Here is a 27,229-nt window from a genome sequence, read left to right as displayed (position 1 = left end):
GAGGCTTTGGAGTAATGGGGAATCAATTAGTAGACACAGCCAGAAGAGTCACATTATTTATACCAAATCATTTTCTGTTGGAATTGTCCAGTAGAAGGCTCTATGAGGAATCTTTAAAAATACTCTATAAGATAATGAGCCTGAAATTGTACATGTGTCGTCAGAAGCCATCTGAGTCAGATTATAACTATACCAGCCAAGTACAGTCTTTTCTACCACTTTTCTCTCCTCCTTCTATTCCAGCTTCAAATTGGAGAGGCAAAGAAATGACAGCTACTGTAGTCAGTTGAGAAGGACACGGACTCAAACTAGTAAAGATATTGACCTTCTGCATCCTTACCCCTAAAATCACCACTTGAGGCTTCCAACCAGGTCTGGAGAAACTTTCCAATGGTAAGAGCTCACTATTATGCTATTACATTGGCTGGAGCTTAATTCGTAAAATGAGTCTGCTCTTGTGACTAAAAGTAATCAGAGTATGTGGGACCTGTCACAAATACCTTTACCTAAAGACAAACACAAATATGTCAGGAAACATATGACAGTGCATTAATACACATAGCTCAGAACAGGGAGGGTAGCCATAGACTTTTGTACATATGTGAAGTAAGATCTGATAACTGATGGTATAGAAGGTGAAGGAGAAAAAAGAATACAGGACGATTCTCAAATTTTGAGGTAGTATGACTAGAATACAGATATCAATTATACTAGACCATTCATATTAAGAAAAAGAAACAAAAGCAGAAATCATCCTAAATCATGTCTACCAGTTAATAGTAGATAGTTTATTGTTTAGTTCAGATATCGATGAAATTATATCACTTGGTCAGAAAATATATGTTTAAAAAAACTCATATACTTGATTATTTGAAAGGAAGGTCATAACCCTTTAAACTAGAATAATAATTTTTCCTCTTGCTGGCTTTTATGACATAAAGGATTTATATTTGTATCTGTAAGCGAAAGAGTAGAAAACTAACAAAATGGCTTCCCTGATGCGAAAGCTGTTCACTGCTTCGTTCTGACTTACAATGCTTGCAGCTTGTTTTTCTCTTTTCTCTGACAGACCCCCATCTCTGCTTCACTTGCTCAACTGCTTTTGTGCTAAACAGTCACTAACCTTTCCATTACACTCTCCACTCCCCCCACACTCTTTATCCAGAATAGCTTATCCTTTAACCCACAAGCTGTATCCCAGGAAGGTGCTCACCAGCTGATGGCCTGAGAGGAAAGAACAGACCCTCTGGAGTTTCTCCATGATGCCAGATGGATTCACCAAGATTAAGAAGAATACAGCACTCAGGAAGATGCCCTGATTGTTGTCACCTTCCTGTTTTGGCTGGTTTTTCTATAAAACCTCAGAACACCAACCTCAAGATGGATTCACAATCTCTGAGGCATTAGAGACTATGACTGCTATGACTCCCCTTTGCCTGGCAAAACAATAAAGTTGTTCTTTTCTAATTCTCCCAAAATTCTGCCTCTGAGTCTCAATTTAGCTATCAGGGTACAGAGGCCAGTTTTTCAGCAACACAAGGGGGTATTAAATTTTTTTCTCATGAGAATGCTCTCAGAATTTGCTTGGCTTCTTATATTCTCATCTTACTGTTCCCAAAGCAGTTTGATACTTCATCCCACATGTGTAGTGTCTTACCCATTTCACATTCAAGTACCACTTCTAAATTTAGGATTATTTATGGAACATTATCCTGACATTTTAAGATTTAGACAGTAAGTTGCTAATCTAGCAAGATGTGATATATCCTATTCTATTAACTAAACTTCTACCTCATTCTTCACCTAGTGTTTTGTCTTAGGGTTTTGACACGTAGCACCTTTTTCTCTCCCTGGAATTGCAAAACAATTCTAAGTCCACTCCTCCACCTCACTTGATCTGTCAGTTTGGTTGTCATTACTTATGTTATTACAATAACCTAACATATACAAAGCTGTTACCCCCAACACAATGCCATGTTGTCAGAATTGCTTATATAACCAGGAGTGATAGTTAAAATATTTAACATTGATGAGTCATTGGCATCAGTGACTCAGAAATGCTGCTGCCTGGGGTTCTGGAATAGAATCTTGGAGATTCCTTGCTGAGCCTGTTATTAACATTGTGGTTGTTCACTTATCAGTAGGAAGGAAGCCCCAGGGGAGAAAATAGGATAACAGAGAAGTTATGGGTGGAGGGAGGCATTCAAAAGCTTAACATGGTGAACACTTACATGTTTCATGTATTAAAAACTGGTCCAGTCATTCCTGTGCATATATGCTTCATTTTTGGCTAAACAGATTCTATTTGAAAGATCGTGCACATTTTTGAGGCAAATGAGGGGATTTCTGGACTAACAAGCTTGATTTGACAGCATCCACTCCATCAATCAGTGTCTGACAAATGTCCCTAGCCCACTTTCACATCTCATTGTTGTGACAAGGAACGCACGAATCTGATATATTACAGATCTGTTTAAAAGCCCCGATGGCTGTCTCTTTCTTATGGAACACAATGCAAAGCCATGGTACTGTAACCTAATACTATAAACAATGATGCAAAAGGTGTGTATCTTTTCACTGCCATTCCTCACCTCTTCCACATTCCAACCACAAGTACTCAAACACGTTTTTAGTGCCTGTGTCCTTGATATTGTGTTATGACAAAAAGATTAATAAGAGTCTTTGTCTCACAGTCTGTTGAGTTAGACATCCAATTCAATAATTACAGCGCTATGTCATGAGTGTTGATAGTAATATGTCCCAAGTTCTGTGGGACCAGAATTGGGAGTGACTCACTGAGCTTGGCAAAGCAGGCAGAAACAATGGAGTCAGGAGAGACTTTTCTAAGGAGATGACATATGAGTTTAGTCTGGATGACTGAGTAGGGGCTGGGCTTCACTGACTATTGCAGAAGAGAAGAAAGGAGCAGAGCAGGACAGACAGTTTACACTAAGACATTAAAACAAGAAAAGTAATGCCCTGTTTGGGAAAGAATACACAGCTGGGGAAATGTGAATGGGAGATGAGGGAACAGATCATAAATGACAATTACAATATGCTAAGGAGTTTTAAATCTATTTAGTAGGCATTGGGTGGCCATGTTCCATAATTATAATTATACCCTTGTAAACATCCTCAAATGCTCCCCATTGCCTTCAAAACAAAGTAGACTGCTAAGATTTAAATTAAGCAAAGTGTATTCTAAAAATAGTATGGACTAATGCATTGTGATTATAGGTTTATCTGTCTCCTGCATAATTCTATGAATTCTTGAAAAGAAGGAAATTTGGCATGTTTATATTGTAGTCTCTGGAACCAAGTCATTGCTCAATAAATATTTGGGATAAGTGAATAACGTCTTAAAATTACCAAAATAACTACCAAAACAAGAATATTCATGCTTTGTTTCTCCATTCAATGGCCTGTGCACTTCATGGGAAATGTAAATAGATTCCATGATCCATTATTACTGGCTTCAATGACAAATGTGATGTAAATAATTAAGGAAACAAAATGACCCCCAGGTGTTGGTCTGGTGTAAATTCCTGTACTTGACTAGTTTTATTAACTGTTTAAAGAGAAGATTTACAATAATAAGATCCTACTACTAGAATCTAATCCAACTTAATCCCAAAGGGCATATCTTCTGAACACTTGTTTTATACTTGTAGTAATTGAGTTCTATTTGCCAAGCCCTAACTCTAGGTCCAGTGTCATGCATCTGTACAAAAATCTACAGACTTTATGTACAATCCTTGTCTGAGTTTCAAAAACATATCTATGGGGTGTTACGAAAAGAAAGCCATGAAACGAACGTTAAGAGATCCATTATAATTCCTCTCCATTGCAAGGTGGAACCACACGTGAAGTAGTTAGGCATTGTTGGTCATTGCCAGATCACTTCAGAGATTAAGAGTTTCAGGCCCAAATTTTACTAGTTCATAAATATATTTCTTAAAAAAAGAAGAAATTAAGGCCTTTTGTTTTAATGTCAACCCATAGTTGCTATCACAGTAACACAGAAAAAAATTTAAATCTGTATTATGCTAAATCCATAGTAGTTTCAAGGCAAAGTTTATTCCTTTCCTTTCTATTTTCATTTATTAATTTTTATTGAGACATAGTTGATATATAATATTACATTAGTTCAAGTGTACAAAATAATGATTCTATATTGGTGTAAGCTATAAAATGATCATCAAAATAAATTCAGTTAACATCCATCACCATACATAGTTACACATTTTTTCCTTGTGAGAAGTTTTAAGATCCACTCTTAGTAGCTTTTGAATATACAATACCATATTACTAACTATAGTCACCATGCTGTACATAACTTTCTCATGACTATTTAATAACTGGAAGTTTGTATCTTTGGATCCCCTGCACTCATTTCACCCACCTCTGACCTCCCACCTCTCTTCTGTGTGTCCAACAATCACCAATCTGTTCTCTGTCTCTATGAGCTTGTTTTTGTTTTTAGATTCCACTAACAAGTGAGATCAAATGGTTGTCTCTCTTTGACTTATTTCACTTAACAGAATGCCCTCAAGTTCCATCCATGTTGTCACAAATGGTAAGATTTCCTTATTTTCTTATGGGTGAAGTGTACATGCACACACGCACACACGCACACGTGCACACACACACGTATGTATATATACATATATGTATATAATTTTTTAATCCACTTGTTCATCAGTGGACACTTAGGTTCCTTCCACGTCTTGTCTAGTGTACAGTGCTGTGATGAACATGAGGCGCATATAACTTTTGAGTTAGTGTTTTTACTTTCTTTGGATAAATACCCGGAAGTGGAATTGCTGGACCATATGGTAGTTCTATTTTTAATTTTTGAGGAACTTCCATACTGTTTTTCATGGTGGCTGAACCAGTTTCCATTCCCACAAACACTGAACAAGGGTTACCTTTTCTCCAGCATTTGTTATTTTCATCCTTTTTGATAATAGCCATTGTAACAGGTATGAGGTGATAAGTTCATTGTGGTTTTGATTGGCATTTCTCTCGTGACTAGTGATAGCATCTTTTCATGTGCCTGTTGGCCATCTGTTTGTCTTCTTTGGAAAAATGTCTATTCAGATCCTCTGCCCATTTTTTAATTAGATTGGTAGTTTGCTATTGAGTCATATGGGATCTTTACAGATGTGGTATTAACCCCTTATTAGTTTATTTATTAATTTTTAAAGTTAATTTCTATTTAGATCTGACTATGTGGCACCTCCATAAAAAGTGGGTATATTTTTAGTTCCACTCAACACTTCCAACATCCCTGGTAGGAAGACTGAGTGTTAGCCTTCATTTATGAGTAGAGAAACTGCATCTTAGTTAAGTCACTTTGTCTCAGATACCGCAATTACACACTGCAGAACCAGAATCCAGACCCAGGCAATGTGGCTCTACTGATGGTCATGCTGTATCTTGCCTGTACAAGTCTTTCAATTTAAACTATGTGGTTTCTGTTTTCTTACTTTTGTTGATTTCTTAAAAGCTATTATCCATTATTGAAACTAAATATATTTAATTGTTCTTAAACTTATTTATATTATATTCCTTATGGACTACTGCTTTTCTTGCTTTACAAGCTAATAATAAAGGTCCCTGTCAATCACGATATTGATACAGAAAGTAAAAGACCCTGGCATTCAGGGCAGCTTTCTGGGCTCATACAGTCTCCAGGTAAGAGAAACAGGGGGTTTTATTGTGTGCTTTATTTTACAGTGTTTTATTTTTATCCAAGCAACATGCATGTATTAGTCTCCTAGGGCATCCACAACAAAATACCACAGACAAGGGGGGCTTAAGCAAGGGAAATGTTATTTTCTCACAATCCTGGGAGCTGGGGGTCCAAGATCGAGGTGCCAGCAGGTGTGGCTGCTCTGGGGCCTCTCTCCTTGGCTTGCAGACAGTCACCTTCCTGCTGTGTCCTCACGTGACCTTTTCTCTGTGCGCATGCATCCCTAGTGTCTCTCTTCTTATAAGAACAGAAGTCATATCAGATTAGGGCTCCACTCTTAGGAGCTTATTTAACTTTAATTACCCTTTAAAGGCCCTGTCTCCCAATGTAGTCTGAAGTGTTGGGATTTCAACATGTGAATTTTGGGGAAACACAATTCAGTCCATAAGAAGACACAGCCCTTAAAAATACCTAATGTTATAATGGGCTTACAATGAATAGACATTGCCATGCTTGCCCAGCCCTATTCCTCAGAAGCAGCTATTTTTAACCACTTTTGGTTCTAGTTCAACTCCTGATCCCTTCTAAGTTTCCAAATAATAAGCTTTCTTGCTTTCTCTTGATGTATCAATTTGAAGTAGTACTCTCTTGCCTTATCTGCTATGATCAGCAATGCTCGCTGCCTTAACCAGCTCCCTTTCCCATTTACTCCTCTCTCCTTCCAGTCTCACTGTTCTCAGTTCAACCCTTGCTTATCTCAGCTTCTTCAGACATACTAAACATTTATTTTTAAAATTGAAATGCAGTTCACATACCATAAAACTCACCCTTACGCAGTGTACAATCTAGTAATTTTAGTGTATTCACAAAGTTGTTTCAGGTGTCAGAATCTTTGTTAGGTTTCATTTCCATCTTCTAAAGCACTTATTTCTTACTTACGCATTCAAAATACTTGCCACTCCAGAGATATCCTGAATTAAGAAACAGAAGTGGAACCTCTGTATCCATACTTAATCAATCATTGTACGTGGGCTGCTGTCGGAAGGGATCATAACTTTGGATGGCATTCCTCTTTGGCTGGTCCTTTATTGTGCAGTGGTCAGTATGGAGACTCCAAAGTAACACCTAATTATTGTAATCTGCATGGTTGGGCCACATCTGCTGAGCTCTGGCCAGGGAACCAATGATGCTTACTTTAGATATAGGCTGAAGGTCCCAGGAGGCACTGCCCATCTTTCTATGCTGACTCTTCTTCTTTTGAGCAAAACACAATTTCTGAACTTTAACCCCCTTCCTTATCTTTTCTCTGCTCCAACTCTGCTACCCAACCCTGTACTCTGTTTCAAAAATCATCTTGCCCTATCAGGGCAGGCCCAATAGCAAGTCCACTAATTATTACCGTATTATCCCTAACACATGGGACCTGTCGCTGAAACCCCCTAACTGTACTTGGAGATTCAACCTCAGAAATGCCATTTGCGGTAGAATCCTGTCTCAGAGGCCCACGGAGAGGAGCAGATAAAAGATCCTGGGTAATGCCCTCTAATAATTTAACAATCCCTGCCAAGGTGAAAGCCTGAAAAGGAGAAACAAAAACACATTCTGGTGACTTCTCTGCCTCTCTAGCCTCCTCTGCGTTCTCTCCCTACATTGAACCCTCCTGCTCCCATAGAAATGATTTACTTGTAAACAGGCATAGGCATTATCTTCTGTATTTTTCAGTAATTACTCCAGTTTGGCCCATGACATGCTCAAAGTGTAAATATATATTTTTTTAAGAATTTTAGCTTTCTCTCTTGATAGAATAATCTGACTTTCAAGGTTATTTTCTAACTGCAAAAATCACATTTTTATGTGCCAGAAGCTGAATGTTACCTCGGTATTGATCTTTGATGATTTCTGTATGATAATCCCTGTTTTACAACCACACACCATCATCACCATCTCCCTGGGCAGATGCACACTTTGGTTGGAGAAGAGAAAAAAGATCTTTCAGACAAAGAAACAACAAGGAAAAGAAGATGAATAATTTTGAAAAGGTAGTGTTATACAGATGTAAAACTAAAAATTGTGTCATGTATAAACTAATGTATGAAATGCTCAAAGGAGCAAAGGTAAACACATTTTTATAAAACATTAAAAATAATCCCATAAAATGTGTATGAGTTATAATAAATAACATTTTTCTATATGCTTTTGACCAGATGTGGAACTACAGTTTAATGTAATTTATATAAAATAATACTCCATTGAATAATCTTTCTATAACTCAATGCAAATTATTCTAATAATCACATAACATAACTTCTATTTTTGTTGTCTGAAAAAAACAACTTTTATTTCTTGGTCATATTTATTGATTATATTGAATCGTTTGATAGAATTGTTTAAAACTGGTAGTAAAAAGGAAACAGCTTAATTTCTAAGATATTAGAATGCTAGATTTCTGTTAGATGTTAGATAACTAATATACATCAACATTTTACTTTTGGCCATATTTGTTTGGCCCAGCTTTAAGTCTGAAAATAATGTCTTCAAAATATTTTAATTCTCTTTTAAAAAATTTCTGTAATCTTGTAAACCCCATTTGGCTCACTATACTTTAAAAAGATAAAAGATGTGAATTGCCTTTGGGCAAACTAAAATAATAAGTGTCACAAATAGGAGCTGATTTTTTTCATAAAGCAATGCATGATTTGTAACAAGTGAAATAAGTGTGAATATAATATTTCAGCATTATAAAGCATGTTAACCTCCAAGTGTTTTACATGGACACAGAATGGAAATCATCTTAATCATTATTAAAATTCTGTGTAATTATTGACTAAGTCTGGCAGTGATGTTTCATATTCCTTATTGGATATTATGCACTTTGAAGGGCCTCAGTGTGCTGGATAAAAAAATATCATGTTAGACAGGTAATTCTGGGGAATCGTGGACTGAATGCCAAGCCTATTGATGAGCTAGAATCAAATATCCTTATTCTTTTGGTAGGTTTTATAAAATAGAATCCATATTCAATAAACATACTCATTATGTGATTGGTATGTACTTGGAAAGTAAGTGGAAATTGATTACTTATGGGCAAGAGATTAAGAAGTGACATCACCTGTTTCTGATTTGGAAAATGTTTTCAACTAATCTCTTGAGTCTACTTAAAATTCTTCAGTCTTGAAGAAACACAAGTTTTCCTGAAATCAGGCTGGTTGGCTACAGTGAAAAGAGTTTGTGAAGCATTTGTGATATTTGTCTGGTAATTGAATGAAGTGTAAAAAAGCTCTTGCAATAATCTTTGAAATGCATTTATTCAGTAACAGAAATAAGTTTGAAATAAAGTACAGTGAGTGGTTTAAGAATTTGGTCAAACAACATTTCATAGAATTTTCTTAAGTCTCTTAGTCTGTATACTCGGGGCATTGCAAGTATGTCTATCAAAATAAAATAGCTATGATTATGATTTTATAGCAGTAAACTATTTTCCCATTTAAAAAAGTAAAATAATTTGCATTACTTTTAGAAGTTTATCAACAGTTTAACAGCCCAGTTACTAAGTAGTCAGCAGAGAAAAGAAGTTACTTACAAAGGACATTCCTCTCAACCATAGATCAATCTTTTTCAAAAAACATCAACAGAAAAAGCATAAAAGCAAAAACTCATTTTGAGAGATTTCTAAAGGGTCCAATTAAGAAAGACTGAATCTAGGGGGAAAGGTATAGCTCAGTGGTAGAGTACATGCTTAGCACGCACAAGATCCTGGGTTCAATCCCCAGTATCTCCATTAAAATAAATAAATAAACTTAATTATCCCCCACCCAAAATAAGTAAACAATTAAAGACAAAAGGAAGGATGAATCTACATGAGAATGGCAGTCATTCTGCAAATCATATTTTATAAAATTACTATATACAATTTTTTAAATGTTTCCAGTTTCTATAACTGTCACTGTCTCATGTCACTACTCAAAATAAATGCAAAACAAATGTTTGCTATCCCAAATTAAAAAGGATCATAAATAATAAAAATATAATTTTCATATTGGAGTAAAGATTGTAAAAACATCTTGCCATCATTAATATTTGAAGGTGTGAATTTATAATTTGTACTTTCGGGTGTCAAAATTAGTGTTAACACAGATCTATAGTAATGAAACTTTTAAAAATACAGCAAAGTTAGACAAGCTATTGCATCACAGATGAGCCAAATCAAATTCACAATATATTGTAAAGTGTTTAGATTAATGATATTTGTGTGTCTGTGTGATTGTTTGAATGGCAACTTGGAAAAGTTCAATAAATATACAAATAGAGCTTTAAATAGGGAGCAAGTTAGGGACAAGTTGAGACACGAGTTTAAGTTGGACAGAAGAGGAGAATTTTCATTGACTTCTGGAGGTCAGACACAGATCCCAAAACTTCCAACTTATCTCTTCAAATATTGTCAATATAACATTTAACTGAACTTATTAATAAGTAGGTAAATAATTGTTATATTACGTGTGGTTTAGAGTCATCGTATCTTATAAACATGTTGCTCATGTATGTACTTCTGCTTTGATGAAATCTGTAACTTATTTCATGAAAACATTTTTAAATGAGTTCAGATCGCTATACAATTTGAGACAGGAAGATAAACTGAGTTAGAGAAAGCATTTTTTTCAACATTTTTTTTCTCTAGGTTGAAAAAGAGAGGGTAGGTTTAGCATTTTTTCAGTAAAATTCATTTCAAAATGGGCAATTTTAAATTAAAAAAAAATCTACCCCCAAATATAACGTAAAAACATATATTTTAGTCTCTTCTCCTGTAGATTTAATATATAATCATTATGTAATAAATTATATTGGAGAATAATACTTCCTAAGGAAAGTAATTTTATAACACACCTTTATCAGAATATTTCTTAGTAAAGAAGTAGTCTTTTATTTTTCAGGTGTGAATTTTGTTGTGAAATTGGAAAAATCCCTGAGGAATACTTCATACTTTTCTCTCCTATAAAACAAAAGGAAAAAGTTTAAAAACTTCTGGAATATTATGTGTGAAAAGACCCAGATACTGAACTGGAATTCACCTTAAATGACAAGCTCTTATAAGCTTATCATATATATTTTGCAGATCTCACAAATATAATAAAAACATAATTACAGTATAAATATAAATATTTTCCACGTTTGCCTAAAGGAGACCTATCCCCTCAATAAAAATCTATACACTGAAAATAAGAAATTATCTTATACCAAAATCATATTATCATTTATTTTTCAGAAAGTACTTTGGTTTTGTAAATATATTTGGTAATAAGAAAAATTAGAATAAATAGAAAGGACTAAGAATAAGTTTAAATTTTCATGTCATCATTTATAAACAATTATTATTTACTTTATAGTAAATATCTCTGCAGATATATTCCCAAATGGTATCATACTATTTTTTTATATTACTGTGAAATATAATATATATACAATGAGTACATCAATATATTTTACAAGTAATTATAAGGCAAATAATTATGTAACCATTATCTACGAAAAGAAAAGGAACATTGATGGTCACATCCAGGTATGCTTCTGTGTCCCTCATTGATCACAATACCATCCTACTTCCTGAAAGGTCACTTCCTTGGCTTTTTCCATAATTATTTACTTACTTTTCCTTTTGATTTAAACACCTGTATATGCATCTCTAAATATCAGAGTTAGCATTTGTTTTTGTACTTATATCTGTCTGTGTGTGTGTGTGTGTTCTTTGGTTAAACATTATGTTTGTGAGACTTATCCATGCTTTTGTACAGAGCTCATGTTTACTGAATTCCAGTAATCCACTGTGTGACTCTACTACAAAGTACAAATTCTTTCTTGAGTTTGTTAGATTGACTACCACAGAAATTACGTATCAGACACCTTATATGTAGACTCTGGTACAAATGTATACAGAATACTCTCTGACCTAGGAATTGCTCCACCATAAGGTAAGTTTACCTTCAACTTCGCTAGAAAATATTAAACTCCTTTTCACTGAATATGTAAATTTACACTTCTGATGGCAGTGAGCAAGATTTCTTGTTTCCCCAATCGTCACTTAGACATCTTTTTGCTAATCTGATGGGCTTAAACAATGTATCATTACACTCACGGTTTACATTTATATTTCCTTGATTAATAACAATATGAATGAACTTTCATTTTAATTTATTGGCCATTAGGATTTTTCTTTCTGTGATTTACCTGTACAAGCCCTTGAAACATTGATCTATCGGGCTGTCTCATTTTGTAGGCGTTCCTTTTATGCCCTGGTTGCTAGGACTAAAGCATTTACACATGAGACCAATAATATTCTCTCACCCTCTAGCTTCCTTGTTTTCTCTCTAGCTTTTCTTAGGTTAAAAGTTTTTAATGTTAATAAATTAAAAAATACAGTATTTCTTTCAGTGATTTTGTTTTTTTCTCATTTAAGATGTACTTAACTTCCTTACGTAATATTTTGAATTGATTTTTCTTTCACATTTGGGTTTTTAACCCACCTGGAACTGATTTTTGCTGTGGATGGGGTGTTAAGGATCATTTTCTTTTTTTATGAGAAAGCCTGTTGTTCCAGTGCCAATTATAAAGTCTTTTTCTTTTTCCCACTCATCTAGACTGCTATCTTTGTCATGTATTGAGTTGCTGTATACACACACATTTATTTTGAGTATATATTGGATGCTATTTTCAATGGCATTTTATTTTCTAATTGGTTTTGTAAATGTTTAGTAATATAACTGATTTTTCTACATTGACCTTCCACCTAGCAACCTTGTGAAAGTCACTTAATAATTCTAGTAATTTACCTGTAGAAGTGTTGAAATTTCTGTTTGTATAATAATATAATCTATAAATAATCAAATTATTTTTTCTTTCTAACCACATACTCTTCATTTCTTTCCTTTGTTCATTTCATTGACAAAGACATTCTCTCCAAGTTTGAATAGATGTGGTGAAATTGACCACTCTTGTCTTGTACCCAAACTCAGAAGGAAGATTCAGAATTTTGCTACTAAGTACATAACTGCTCCAGGTATTTGTAGTCACTTTAAAATAATCAAATTAAAGAAATTTGATGCCATTTTTATGGTTATTAAGGAACTCTAATTCAAAAAGATGCATGCACCCCAATGTTCATAGCGGCAGTATTTACATAGCTAAGACATGGAGGCAGCCTAAATGTCCATCAGCTGATAACTTGATAAAGAAGTAGTGGTATATTTATACAATGGAATACTACTCAGCCATAAAGAATACAATAACGTCATTTGCAGCAACATGAATTGACCTGGAGATCATCATTCTAAGTGAAGTAAGCCAGAAAGAGAAAGAAAAATACCATATGATATCACTCATATGTAGAATCTAAAAATAAAAGAAGAAAGAAAGAAAGACAGAAGTGGACACTAATGAACTCATCTACAAAACAAACAGATTTGCAGATGTAGTAAACAATCTTATAGTTACTGAGGAAAGAGGGTGGGAAGGGATAAATTTGGGAGTTTGAGATTTGCAATGTTAACCACTATATACAAAAATAGATAAAAAAATAAATTTCTTCTGTGTGGCACAGGGAACTATACTTAATATGCTGTAATAACATTTAATGAAAAAGAATATGAAAATGATTATGTTTTATATATATATGTATATATACACATACATGACTGGAATTTATGCAGTATACCAGAAATGGACATATTGTAACTGACTATGTGCCAATAAAAAATAAAATGTCAAATTTAGTAAATACTGCATCTGTTGAGATGACCATATAGTTTTCTTCTCTATTTACTTACATATACATATACATTTATTATAAATTATATCAACATATATACATATACATTGTTTATATATTCATATGTTCACAGAGAAATATACACACATACTCCTGTTATAAAGTATTTCTCAGATCCTCTTTTATTGCTTCCTATTTTTTTAACCAGAAACGGGTGTTGAATATTTTACAAGGCCTTTTCAGCATCTGTGGAAGTAATCACATGTGCATTTGTGAGTTTTTTGCTTTCATCTAATGATATACTACATGTTAATAATTTCTGAACATAAAGCTATAGCTGCATCCCTGGTATAAATAAATGAATATTTGCTATTATTTCTTTTAGTATTTATTTAATCTATTTTTATTTTTAAATTTTATTTCTTATTTCTATTTTTATGAGTATTTAAGACTATGCATTACCCTCTACTGCTTTATGTGTCTTATATACTATAATGTGTTATTTTTTAAATAATTATTAGTATATTTTCAGTGGTTTTTTTATTTGGTTTGCATTTCCTTTTTCACTAAAAAATAACTTAACAGAGAGGTTTTTTTAAACCTCTGTGTGGAATGAACTTTAAGGTTTCTAGATTTTTTTCTTAATTTCCATTCTTATTACATTAAAATCAGAGTTTTGGATTATTATTATTTTAAGGAACTTGAGATTTTCCTTGGATCTAATCGGTCACAAATTTTTAGAAAACCTCTATGTGCACTTGAGGAAAAGGTGTATTTATAATAAGTGTAAGTTTTTATGTACATTAATAAGATCTACCTTATTGACTTCATTGTTTAGAGACATATTTATCTTTACTTCCTTTTGCCCACTTCACATATCTTGGACTAGTAACACAATATGTGTATCTCTTATTGTTATTTTTCTATTATCTGCTTTTATTTTTGGTTTTTAGTGAATTCTTGTCTGCAGGCTTAATATTTTTCGTTAAGTTTCATACATTTTGTGGAAAAAAAGTAGGACCAATATGACAGGTTTGAGGCTATTCCCTGTAGAGGATTTACTTCTGCTCCTGGCAGACAGATTCGTCAGAGCCCTAAAGAAGAATGGTATTGATTCTAAGCTGGGCTTCAGTCTTTGCAAGCACACATCTATTTGTAATTCTCCCTCACTCGAAGCATGTAGCCCACAGGGTCCTAGGAGGAAACCCAGGTGTTCACAGGGTTCTTTCACCATCACAGACCGTGAGCTCCAGTCGTCTCCTCGGTGCTGGGAGCCTCCTCAGACCCCTCCCAGCACGCTGCTTGGCACCCTTTGCTTCTGGTCAGACTCTTAGCTCCTCGGACTTTCACCTTTGAATTGGCAAATACCTCAGAATAAAAGATAGTTTCAAGTCCGATTCAGCACTTTGGTCTTCTGTCTTAGTCGGAATGCTGGCCTCACACGTCCTTGAGCCCTTCGTGGCTCTCTGATAATTTCAATTAGACATAGTAAACATTCGTCTAGTCTGTTTCTTGTTGACAGAAGTAACCCGGCCTCCATTGTCACTTGCAGCTCCTGTTCCATTTTTAAAACAAAAGTTTAGCTTTTGAATAAGAATTTCTTTTTCTTTTTTAATCTCTTCACATTACTTTAGCAATAAAGTATTCATTTACTATGTGTTCTGTATAAATGCCAGTATCTGGGAAAAGATTTCTGCCTTGACAATTCAAAATTTTTTCCAAAGAATACTTAGCTATCAAGAAGGGAAAGGATAGAATTTTCATTATCAGTTTCCTTTACCCTCAAGCCGTTATCAACAAAATGCAAAATATTAAATGCATGTTATACTGGTAAGTTTATTTTCCCAAAATTTCTAATCTTAAAGATGTTGTATGCTACTTACCATCATTAGATACTGCCCTATACTGTGAAGTTATTAATACTATAAACTAGGGAAGCAAAACTATTTTTTTTCTTTTAAGCCATATTATCTGTAAAGTATTTATTACAACAAAATCCAGAACAAAAAAAAACTACACAGCCAATAAATAACAAGCAAAAAATATGTAAATAAGATAATTGAATAAATTTAAGAGGCTCAATAATTGGTCAAGATCTTATGCAGCTTATAATATGACAGGTAAAAATTACTATTACTTAAAATAGCAAAAGAAACAAAAAATTCTGTGTCATAGACAGAGTGATTGTACCCTAAGGACAAGTTCAGTTTTAAGATAATGGGTGCAGTTATAATTTAATGCTAAATTTTTATGGTCTTGAAAAATTGCCCATTTTTCAGTTCAGGTGGGAGAAAGAATTGGGTGTTTATGAAATCATTAATAATAAAAATATAAATTAGAACAATTATAACAAAGAAAACATTTATCCAGCCCTGCTTACAACAATTATATTTTTGATACTTCATTATAAAGTTTTATATAACACATAAAGACAATATATTGCACAGGAAACTTCATTATCAACTAAGTGCCTATTATGCATATGGTGAGAACATTACTCATAAAACCTGGCTTAAAATTTATCTACACTTACTTATACTAGATAGAAGAAAATGTTTAAGATGTAAACTTGAATATAAAGCTAGATTCAAAAGAGACAAGTCAGCATAAATAAAAGTGACACATGAAGAAAATATAATATTAATCCATCACATTTTATCTATTCTGCTTCATAGTTCCGTATGAATATTCATTCAAAATATTAACAGAAGTCTCACTGTGCACGAAGTAGGATATTAAAGGGAAAAAAGGTACACAAACAACTTCTCGTGCAATATTACAAAAAAACTTACACGGTAACTTTTAAAAAATTGATTTGTTATTTAAGTCAGTTAACCACAAACATTATTCATCTGTTTGATTTTTTAAATGTTTAATAAAATATTGTGCAATTTGTGAGGGAAAGTCTTAAAGAATGAAGACTGCATGTGTACATGTGTTGAGAATATCAGATATAGTTAAGTGACTGCATTCATGATCCCTCTTAGAATATAGAAGGAATCTAAATAAATCATCTCATTTATCCTTTGTATTAAAAGTTTTAGGCGTGTCTATGTATACATGCAAATACATAGACACAAACCTTCCAACACTCATTACTTGTAAACTAGAATCCACAAGTAACCTGTATAAGACAGTGTTCATGACAGTTTAAAACTCATGCTTCTGAGCTGCCATACACAAAATTAACATTTCATATAGCTGCATAAATGTGTAGGTATCATTTTATCCATGTTTTTAGATCTTTTGGGATGTACATTTTCACTTCTACTCATCCTGGAATGTATTCAGGTCACTAAGGAAGATGGTTAAAGTCTCCTTCCATTGCTTAGCACAACCAAAATTCTTCCACTAGGTAGAGGGCCAAAACTTCAAGAAATCATACAGAGAAGACAAAACGTTCAGCAGAAAGAGATATGCATAGAGCAAACTTGGCAAGATGTCATCTCAAGGGAAATGCCTATGTACTAAGAACTTTGTAAAGGAAATTGAATCATAAAAAACTAACTAAATGCTATTTAAACTGGTATTAAAAAAGAGTGAGAATTGTCGGAAAATATTAATAAAGACCGTAATACAAGAAAGTGTAGAGAGACAAGCAATCCAAATGGTGTGGTCACATGGAAAAGTATCAGGAAAATGGAACAGCATGTTCAAGAAAAGCAACAGAAGCCTAACCAGAGAAAAGAGGTAATCTGAAATCAAAATTATGATTGAGATTTCTATCACTCCTAGGCATTTATTCCTAGCTTTATAGACATTTGATGTATACATATTAAAAATCCTAAATGAGCATATTTATTTATTTATGATTGCTATATTATGTATTTATTATAATATTTAAGTAATATTGTTACTTCTTAATTCATTTATTTTTTAAACCTTCTTATTGATTTATAAAACAGTTCATGAGCTGCCTCAGAAGCAGCCTGGTTCGGCACAGGCACGGATGATTGCTCGATCCTCTCGTTGACACCACTGTCATTACCCTCTGCCCCTCGGCACCAGCGCTCCCACTCCCTGGTAGGGGCGCTACTTTCTTAGAGGTCAGGAAGTAAATGATGATGCAGGCTAGGTTGTCACAGGCTGAGCCACCCTCAGATGTGTCAGATGCCGGGCACTTTTCCAGTAACTCCTCTGGGAAGAATGATGGTCAAAATTCTGCTTTCATGCTGTTGTCTGATATCTCCCTAGATAAAGTCTGCAACTCTCCCAACTGCTCATGCATTCCAGTGCCATCGCAGGCAATAATCTTAGGCAATCAATGAGAGTCAAGCATGGATGTCAGGCACTTGGCAAAGTATTAGAGGTAAAATAACAACCAGGCTACTATCTCTGATCTCAGGAATCTCTAGAGACTCTTGGGCAATGCATATAAGCAGGTGAGCAAAAGTGAGTCTGAATCACTGGAGATCGTTAGTGAATCAGGCAGCATGTGATGGATAGTCCTCTGACCGTAGCCAAGTTGCTTACCCTTTCCAAGCCTTACTTCCTTTTTTTCTTTTTTCCTTTTTTTTTTAAATTGAAGTGTAGTCAGTTATAATGTATCAATTTCTAGTGTACAGCATAATGTCTCAGTCATACGTATGCATACATATATTTGTTTTCATATTCTTTTTCATTAAAGGTTATTACAAGGCATTGAATTTACTGGGGAAAATGGAGGGGGAAGGAAGGGATACATTTGGGAATTTGAGATTTGCAAATATTAACAACTACATATAAAAATAGATTTTAAAAAGCCTTACTTTCTATATTTGTAAAATGGAAATCTTAATAGTTCAGATGTTTTTCAGATTTACTAGGAGCAGGAAATGAGAAATTCATACAAAATAGCAGCATGGCAGTGTACAGTAATACTTCACGGTAAGACATTATTCCAATTATTACTAGTGGGAGGAGGTATAGGTGACATGTGTGATATGTGACACACAAGAAGGGCGTGGGATTGACATTAGGAGCAGGTTCTGGGAAGAAGTGACTAGTTGAAGGCAAATATAAGTTGGTGTAATGGAGAAATATGGGAGCGGTAGAGTGTGGGGTAAGATCGAATCTCAACAGAGAGGAGCATGTTCAAGACACATTGAAACCCTTACAGAAGAACAGTGCACTGGGAAGCTGAAAGGAGTTCATTTTGGCTAAAAGAGTTTAAAGATTCAACTATGGGAAGAGGTGAAATTAAGCCTTTGAAATTATGTTCAAGGTCTACAGTATTTATTTCTGTAACTTAATTAAGCAAATCTTACAGTTAATTGTAAACAGTTCTTATTGCACATTGTGTAATTAATAATTTCCTAGTAATGCTTTTGTTGTTTCAAGATCATGAGATGATGAGAGAATCTTCGGTTTCATTTCCCCTCGCACACACAGTAGGTTGCGTACACATAAACTCTACCAGGCTTCAGCAAAATTACAAAGAAAAGCAGTTCTCATGTAGTTCAGTTACATGTTTGTATGTTTTTGTGTGTTATTAATATTTATCATTTCCACACGTCAATGTGCATAGATACGGTTCAGGAAATTAACTTTAGCAGTGTTATGCTTCCAATTTGAAAAACAAAAAATCTGGAATTCAAGAAGTTAACTTGCCCAAGGTAAATTCATTTGTAAATGATAGAGGATTTTAATCCGGTATTCTCTTACCCAATTCAAAATTCCAGTTGAAAGACATCTACAGTCTTCCAATTTATTTTATGTTTTAAACCTAATTAACTTTTGAACAGGATGTACATATCATAGGACAAATTTCAAAATACTGAAGATTTTATCTATTGTCTGAAATATATCTCCCTCCTAACTTCATAATCCACCTTCTCAGTGCTCCTTCCTGGAGCAAAATCCATCTTCTGTAGAGATAGCTTCTTATGTAATTTATTCACTCTGGCTCTATTATCTTAATAAAAATTATTAGCGAATGTCTACTAGTTCCATTTATCTCTATTTGTGACAGTAACTACGTGACTTTTCCCTTCAAAATCTTGTTTCCTTCTGGGTGCCCTATCCCTGATACTTTACTACTGTTTGGCTTTCACACAACTAACACAAGGGCTGGGAGTCCTAAAACCTGTTTACTAGCTGTATTTACAAAGTAGTGGTATGAGTCTGGGCAAGTATTTCACACCCTTTTATTCTATAAAACATGCTGATTGGAATAGCATGCATTATAATCCTACTTGCTCTTGTGGTTTGTAATTCTTTCAAAGCTTCTTCCCTCTACAATTTTTATTGTTTTATTTCTTGTTAATTTCTCTCATATCCCCTCCACTTAAACCAAATGAGGTAGATTTTACTCCACTATCATCCACAGCCATTTTTATCTCATCTGAGCCCTGAGAGTTTTCCAGAAGTAAACCACTTTCTCTTTGCCGTGTCAGTCATTTTCCTGAAAATACAGTAGTGTTTAGCTTTGCATGAAAAAATACCTCACTGTTTCCTCACTCAGCATTTATAACACCTTCTCCATTTAAAACAACTCAGTAGTATTTGTTACACCAGTAAATTGGCTAAATTAATTTTTGTATATATTTCTAACAGTCTAAGCACGTACTAAGAAATGCATAAACTGAAATGCAGGCTCCATGAGAGTAGACCATCTGGTTCAGTGATTTATTCCAAGTACATAGAGCAGAGCCTGAGAATTAGGACTTATTTGGTAAATATCTGATAAGTCAATTATTCTTTTTTCTTTCTTTCTTTCTCTTTTCCTTTTTTTCTTCCTTTCTTCCTTTCTCTCTCTCTCTCTCTCCCTCTCCCTCTTTCTCCTTCCCTCCCTCTCTCATTTTCTTTCTCTTTCTCATTTTTTTCCTCTTTAGTTAAACAGCAGTATAATATTATACGATAATCTATTTGACATATCGAATTTTTTCCCTAAAAGAAAATATTGGAGATCGTTCCACATGGGCCAATAGAGAGTTATAATAATCTTGTTACCAAGTACATTGTATTCCACTGCTTTTATTGGACATATTATCTTATACATTTTGAATAAATTGCTAGTGCAAGGAATTCATAAAGTGCATTGCTAGGAATGGAGTCCACAGGACCAAGTATATATACATTCTAAATTTTGGCCACTAGAGGTTATTCCAGTTTATACTTTCGATATATAGGAATTCCTGTTTCTAAAGACTCATCACCCTACTCTGTCATCAAACTTTTAGATTTTTGCTAATCTAAGCAGTAACAAAAGAAGTTTTTAAATTAAGTTCTAAGCTTTAGTCTCTTATCATGGTTGAAGTTGATATATATCATATGTTTAAAAGTTATTTTTAGTGCCTTTTATGTGCTCTGCTTGTTTGAACCATATGTTTGTTTTTCTGCTGGGTTTTTGGATATCTTATCATTGATTATAGTAAGAAAATTAGTCCTTTGCCTATGATTTCAGTTCATTTTTTTCTCATTTTGTCATTTATATTTTGATTGGTTTATGTTTTCCCCCAAAGGAGTATTTTTATGCAGTTTATACGTCAACATTTATATCATCTTCCAATCCTACGTTATTTAAAATGTGTCTTCTCTTAATGTTTTTATAGTTCTCCTTTTTAAATTTTAAGTGTATTTTCTGTAAATTATTTGACATTTGGTGTGTTATTCAATTTACTTTTCTTCCCCTGGAAAGTCACTCAAATGTATCAACATCATTTATCAATGCTGATTTAAATGCCACCTTTATCGTGCACTAAATTTAGGTATTTATTTTTGTCTCTTGATTGACTTTTCAATTTTCCTATTTGTCTGTGTGTCTATTTGTACCCCAAACCACAGTGTCTGATTAATGATACTGTATAATATGCTTCAATATGGGAGCAGGGGGTTTGGTCTATCTTATTACTCTCTTTTAATTTAGATTTATCATGGGTATTCTTGCTTGCCATTTCTTTCTTCCAAATGAATTTTAGAATAGTACAGTAGTTTATTTAATGAAAAAAAGATATTTTTATTGAAAATCAATCTACCTTTAGAGATTTACTTTGTGAGATTTCACATCTTTATAGTATTGAGACATCTTATCCAAAAATATGCTAAGTCTTGCACTGGTGGTATAGTGGTGAGCATAGCTGCCTTCCAAAAATACGCAAAGTCTTATTATTTTCTCACATTTTTTTTTTCTGTTGTTGCTTTTCATTTTGTGCCTGATAACATCCCATAGTTTCTCTCCTACAGCTTTTGCATATTTATTGTTAAGGTTTAAGCATTACATTGTTTTGTTATTATAAATGGAGTCTTTTTTCAGCATGTCTTCTAATCAGATATTATTGGTAAATATGATGGCAATTTATTTTTATACATCTGCTTTCTACCTGGCAACCTTTCTCTCTGTTTTTTTTTTATTTTGTGTAAATTTTAAAAAATGAGTCCTTGGTTTTTCAAGTATAATATCACATTATTGGTATTTTTATTTATATTGGTATTTTATTTATAAATAAAAATATTTATTTCCTCCTCTAATTTTTATGTTTCTTTCTATTTTCTCTTAATTATATTGGCTGTTGTTCTCAGGACATTGTTAAATAATAGAATCAGTCAAGGGACCTATTATTCTTTGTTCCTTTGAAAAAATTCTTAAGGGTGTTTCTGGTAGTTGGGCATTTAAATATATTTTATCTGTTAAATAACTATACGTCTCTTCTTATTTTTTAAACATTTATTTTTAATACAATAAATTGGATCAAATGCATTTTCTGTGAATATGAAAGAGATAATATGATTTTTTATATATTTATGAAATAAATTATATTAAGACATTGATAATATTGAAACACTTATTTACTTGGAATAAATATTAGCATATGATGACTGTTTATTTTTATAAGATAATGCATTTTTATTGATTAATGTTTCATTTCAGATTGTTATAAGTCATACTGGTCTGAAGTTTTCTTTTTTGTAATATGTTTGGAAAGTTTTGGCAAAATTCACTGACGCTCCTTTGGCCAAGTCCAGACCAATGGCCAAGACTAATATTTTGGGGGGGAAGTGCCCACAAGAAGCACCGTAGTCAGACGGCAAGGGATGAGCAGATGAGAAGAGGGATAAATAGTGAGCAATGAGTAATACAGTCATCCATGACTGCATTACCTTCACAGCGTTTTTTCCTTCCCTCCTTCCTTCTTTCTTTCCTTCTTTTCCTTCTTCTTTCCTTTCTCCCTTCCTTTGTCTCTCGCTACCTGCCTGCCTTCTTTTTTTAGTGTTGTGCATTCTATGGATTTGGACAAATGTATAATTGACCTGTATCCACCATTATAGTATCATACAGAGTAATTTCGCCCCCCTAACAATCTTCTATACTTTGCCTGTTCATCCCTAACTCCTGGCACTAACCTCTGATCTTTTTACTCTCTCCATAGTTTTACCTTTTTCAGAATGTCATATAGTAGGAATGATACAGTATGCAACCTTTTCAGATTGACTTATTTCACTTAGCTATATACATTTAGGATTTCATATGTCTTTTCATGGCTTAATAGCTCATTTCTTTTTAGAACAGAATAATACTCCATCGCCTGAATGAACTAAGTCTACATATCCACTCACTTACTGAAGGAATTTCAGTTGCTTTCAAGTTTTGGCATTTTTGAATAAAGCTTCTATAAGGATCCATGTGCAGGTTTTCAAATGGATATGTTTTCAAGTCCTTTGAGAAAATATCAAGGAGCACGACTACTGGATCCTATAGTAAAAGGATGTTCAGTTTTGCAAGAAATTGCCAAACCATGCTTCAGAGTGGTTGCACCATATTCTATTTCCACCAACAATGAATGAGAGTTCCTCCACATCCTTGTTAGCTTTTAATGTGGTCAGTATTCTGCCTTCTGGCCATCCTGATAGGGATGTAGTGGTATCTCATATTTTAATTTGCATTTCACTGATGACATTGGTGTGGGGCACATTTTTATATGACCATTTGCCATCTGTATATCTTCTTTGGTGAAGTGTCTAAGGTCTATGACCCATTTTCTAATCAGGTACTCTGTTTTCTTATTGTTGAGTTGTAAGAGTTATATACATTTTAATTGTTATATAAATATTTTTAGGAAACATTTGTCAATCAGGTCCAATATCCAGAAGTAGAAGATACAAAGATTCTTAAGACATGATTTCTACTAACAAGAAACACAAAGTATAGTGTGGAGAAAGACCAGTAAACCAATGATTACAATAAAAAATAGTAAACATAAACTTATGTAATGGGAACGCACAAAATAGGAACCTAATTAAAAATGTAAAGAAGTTGTATCAATTATTGTCTCATGATTTTGTGCCCAAATTAAGACATTGGAACTGTATGGATTAAAGAAATGAGAGATTAAAGCATATTCAAGGGAATAAGGGCATCATAATGTTATTCATAGAAATAAGCTGACAGTCCCTTTTAAAGAAATTTTAAGTAGTTAAATATGGCTAAAGGAAAGAGTGAAATAAGAATGTAGGGAAAGATAAATCTTAAAATACTGACAGGGTCCAGATTATGAAGGATCTTGTTCAAGAGGATTTGGAATTTTATTCTGATAATGATGGGAAATCTTTGCTTGTTTTTTGTTTTCTTTTTAAGATTGGGGATGTCTTATGAGATTAGGACTTTGGGGAAGTTTGTCTAACAGCAGTGGAATAATCAAGTGGTTGTAAATATTTATTCAGTGAAAAGGGATAAAATTGGAACCCTAAGAGATCTTAGCTGCAATGGGCACACACATTTTTGTCCTGGAGCCTGTTACATTGGGGGAATCATATTTCCCCTGAGCCATCATGCCCATCGTTATAGGAACAGATGCCGGAGCAGTGAAAAGCAGTGGGTATGTTACTCAGCCGAGTTAAATCCTAATTCTCTTTGTGCTGCAACATAAGAGACGTCTGCCTCGTATTGACTACTCTTTTGAATAAAAAATTATCAAGCTTGGGAGATTTTACTGATGATCATTTCTTGTGATCTCACAATGTGTACTGGAAACTAAGAAGTCTAGTTATTTATATGAGAAAAGAATCAAGTAGAACTAAAAAGAGACATAGAGCGATTTAGAAACGTGGCAAACTAAACTAGTACATATACAAATACAGAGATGTTTTGGGTACATTGTATCATTTTGTACATTATTAACTTGAAGATTTAACTTCAATATAATTATATAACTTTTGATTCTTTTTTAAGGCAGAGATTATTTCAAAATATTCTGTAGGAAAATAATCACATAAAGGATTTTTTTTAGTTATAACAAAATATTGAGACATTTTATACAGAAGTGATGTCAATGCAGGGCCAAAATAACATGGTGAATCAGAATCATCATAAAGAAAGAAGCTGTTATTTACCTACAAAAAGGGAAATTGTTCAGAAAATTAGAAGTCTCTTTATTAGCAGACAACGATTCCTAGAAAAAAACAAATAACCAACCAAATATATTACACATACATATTTACATATATATTCACATATTATCACTTTAACATATATACATATATATATACACACAATATATATACACATAGATATTATATATATATACACATATATACATACATATGTGTGTGTGTGTGTGTCTGACACTTTAATCTTGGGTAAGGTTTCCAAAATGAAATCAAAGAAACCATAATATAAAGCCTTAATCAGCTGCTGATTAAACTCAAAATTTTTAAAGGTACAGTATAGGCTTATGGATGTAAGTAACAAAATGAATACCAAGAGGACAGGATAAAAAAATATGGATTAAGATCTTCAGATTCAGAAAAAGAAATAGCACTTTAATAGTAGAAAAAGGAGTCAGTAGACCAATGATTTGGATAATATTTATCAATTAACTAAATTGCCAAAATTTCATAATGATGAATTTTCTCTTTCTTTGGTTCACTTAGTAGCAACTCTTTTAAACAAATCTCACCAGCTGTATTTTCATTATTAGAACTATCTAAATTATAGGCAGACCCTATTGAGACTATTCTTATGCCACCATCCATTAAGGATGGATCAAATGTGATGACATATTAGAAACAAATCTAAACTTATGGATTTAGCATCAATACATTTTGTATTCAAATTCTAGAAGCAGTATTTCACAGCTTAAGTGAAACTGTAAAATATGCCATCTGCTCAGTCTGCGTTACATGTTTAAATACATCCTATAAGATGTCTGTGAATGTATAACGCCTACCATAGCCCTACGTATGTTAGGAGAACAAGGAGGATTACTGCAGCAATAATGATGCAATAAAAAATTTACATAAGAATCATTATGAAGTGTGGTTATAAGCCAGGTTATTTTTTTCTAAGGATACTGGAAAGATAGCATGTGAACATAGTTAAGACTTTCTGCATCCCAAGAGCTACTGTTAAATTTGCTCTTGGCATTTAAAAATACACATACTATCCTCAGGATAGAAAGTTGTCAGTGTTCTAGTTTGAGCTAGGCAGTTCATATTTTCAAGATCTAATCAACATATACCACATTTACTTGTACTGGAAAATCTAGTTTTAAATTTTGAAATAAGTTTATATTTTATTTTATTATAAGATATCTAAGACAAACAGTATATTCTATAGATTAAAATGCCATTGATTTTTCTTATAATTTTTACCCCCAACAAAAATAGAATAAAATAATACCTTTGACTGGAAACAATGAGCCACTCTTTCATTAATCCAACAAATGTTCATTGAGTATTTAACATGTGCCAGACATTATGAGATATGAGAAATATGGCACAAGTGTGTAAGTCCTTGTTCTCATAGAATTTACATCACACTATGGTTAAGAGAAGGAAAAACTTAGCAAACATTTCATATGCCAGGTAGTTGATATGAACTGGAAGGGAAAACAAATTAAGAGTATACAGGTTAATGAGTTAGGAAGTACTATTTTAGATGGTATTGTTTTGAAAGCCCTTATAATTAGGTGATACTTTGACAGAAACCAAAATAAAGTGAGAAATTAGGCAAAGTAGATATCAGGGAAAGAGATCTGGACAGAAAGAATATGACAAATATTTATTGAGCGCCAACAAAGTGCAATGCCCCACTGACTACGGTGTTATGGGAAGTGTGTGTGATGTGGTCTTCAGTCAAGACATGCCATGAAAAGATACTTGTTTTCACAAGTGGTTGGAAAAACTCAGAAAAAATTCACAGGCTGTGAGGGTTATCGCATTTGTACAGAATAGAGAACTCTTTCCCACTTTACACGTTGTAGGGAAAGTTCTGAACCTTTGAGTAGTTATATTCGAAAGGGAAGTCTTACGTCTTGTTCACTGTTGAAGCTCAGGATAAGCATCTGTCACTTAGCAGGTATTCAAAGAAACTTTGCTGAAGAATGGATGGATGGATGGATGGATGGATGGATGGATAGGCAAAAGAGAAAAATGGGACCGTATCTTTAAGAATGCATGATAGTAGGTGGTAAGGAAGTAATCAAGTATTTCAGGTAGAGAAACACCATCAAAGGGGTGGAGGGCATACAGGAGGTAGAATTGATGTTATCTGCGTGAGCGGCAGAGAAATAAATTAACAAAAGGCCTGCTCTGGAATTGAATGAAATCCATGATCTGACTTCTAAGTGTTATTAGTAAATGTAGGAATATAATATAGGTCGAAACCAATCTATAAAGTTTGAGTTTTATCTAACATTTTTATGGACACAAGAATGCAGTAATGTTAGGGTGAGAATACTGCTAATTAGATAGTCCAATATTTTTTTCTTATTTTTGAAATAAAAATATTACATGACCTAAGTGCTTGCTGTTAAGTTCAATTAATCTAATACCTTCCTTGTATATTCATTTTAATTTGATTT

Source organism: Camelus bactrianus, chromosome 13, assembly GCF_048773025.1.
Source record: "Camelus bactrianus isolate YW-2024 breed Bactrian camel chromosome 13, ASM4877302v1, whole genome shotgun sequence".
In the NCBI taxonomy this organism is placed as follows: Eukaryota; Metazoa; Chordata; class Mammalia; order Artiodactyla; family Camelidae; genus Camelus; species Camelus bactrianus.
This window is presented reverse-complemented; position numbering follows the sequence as displayed.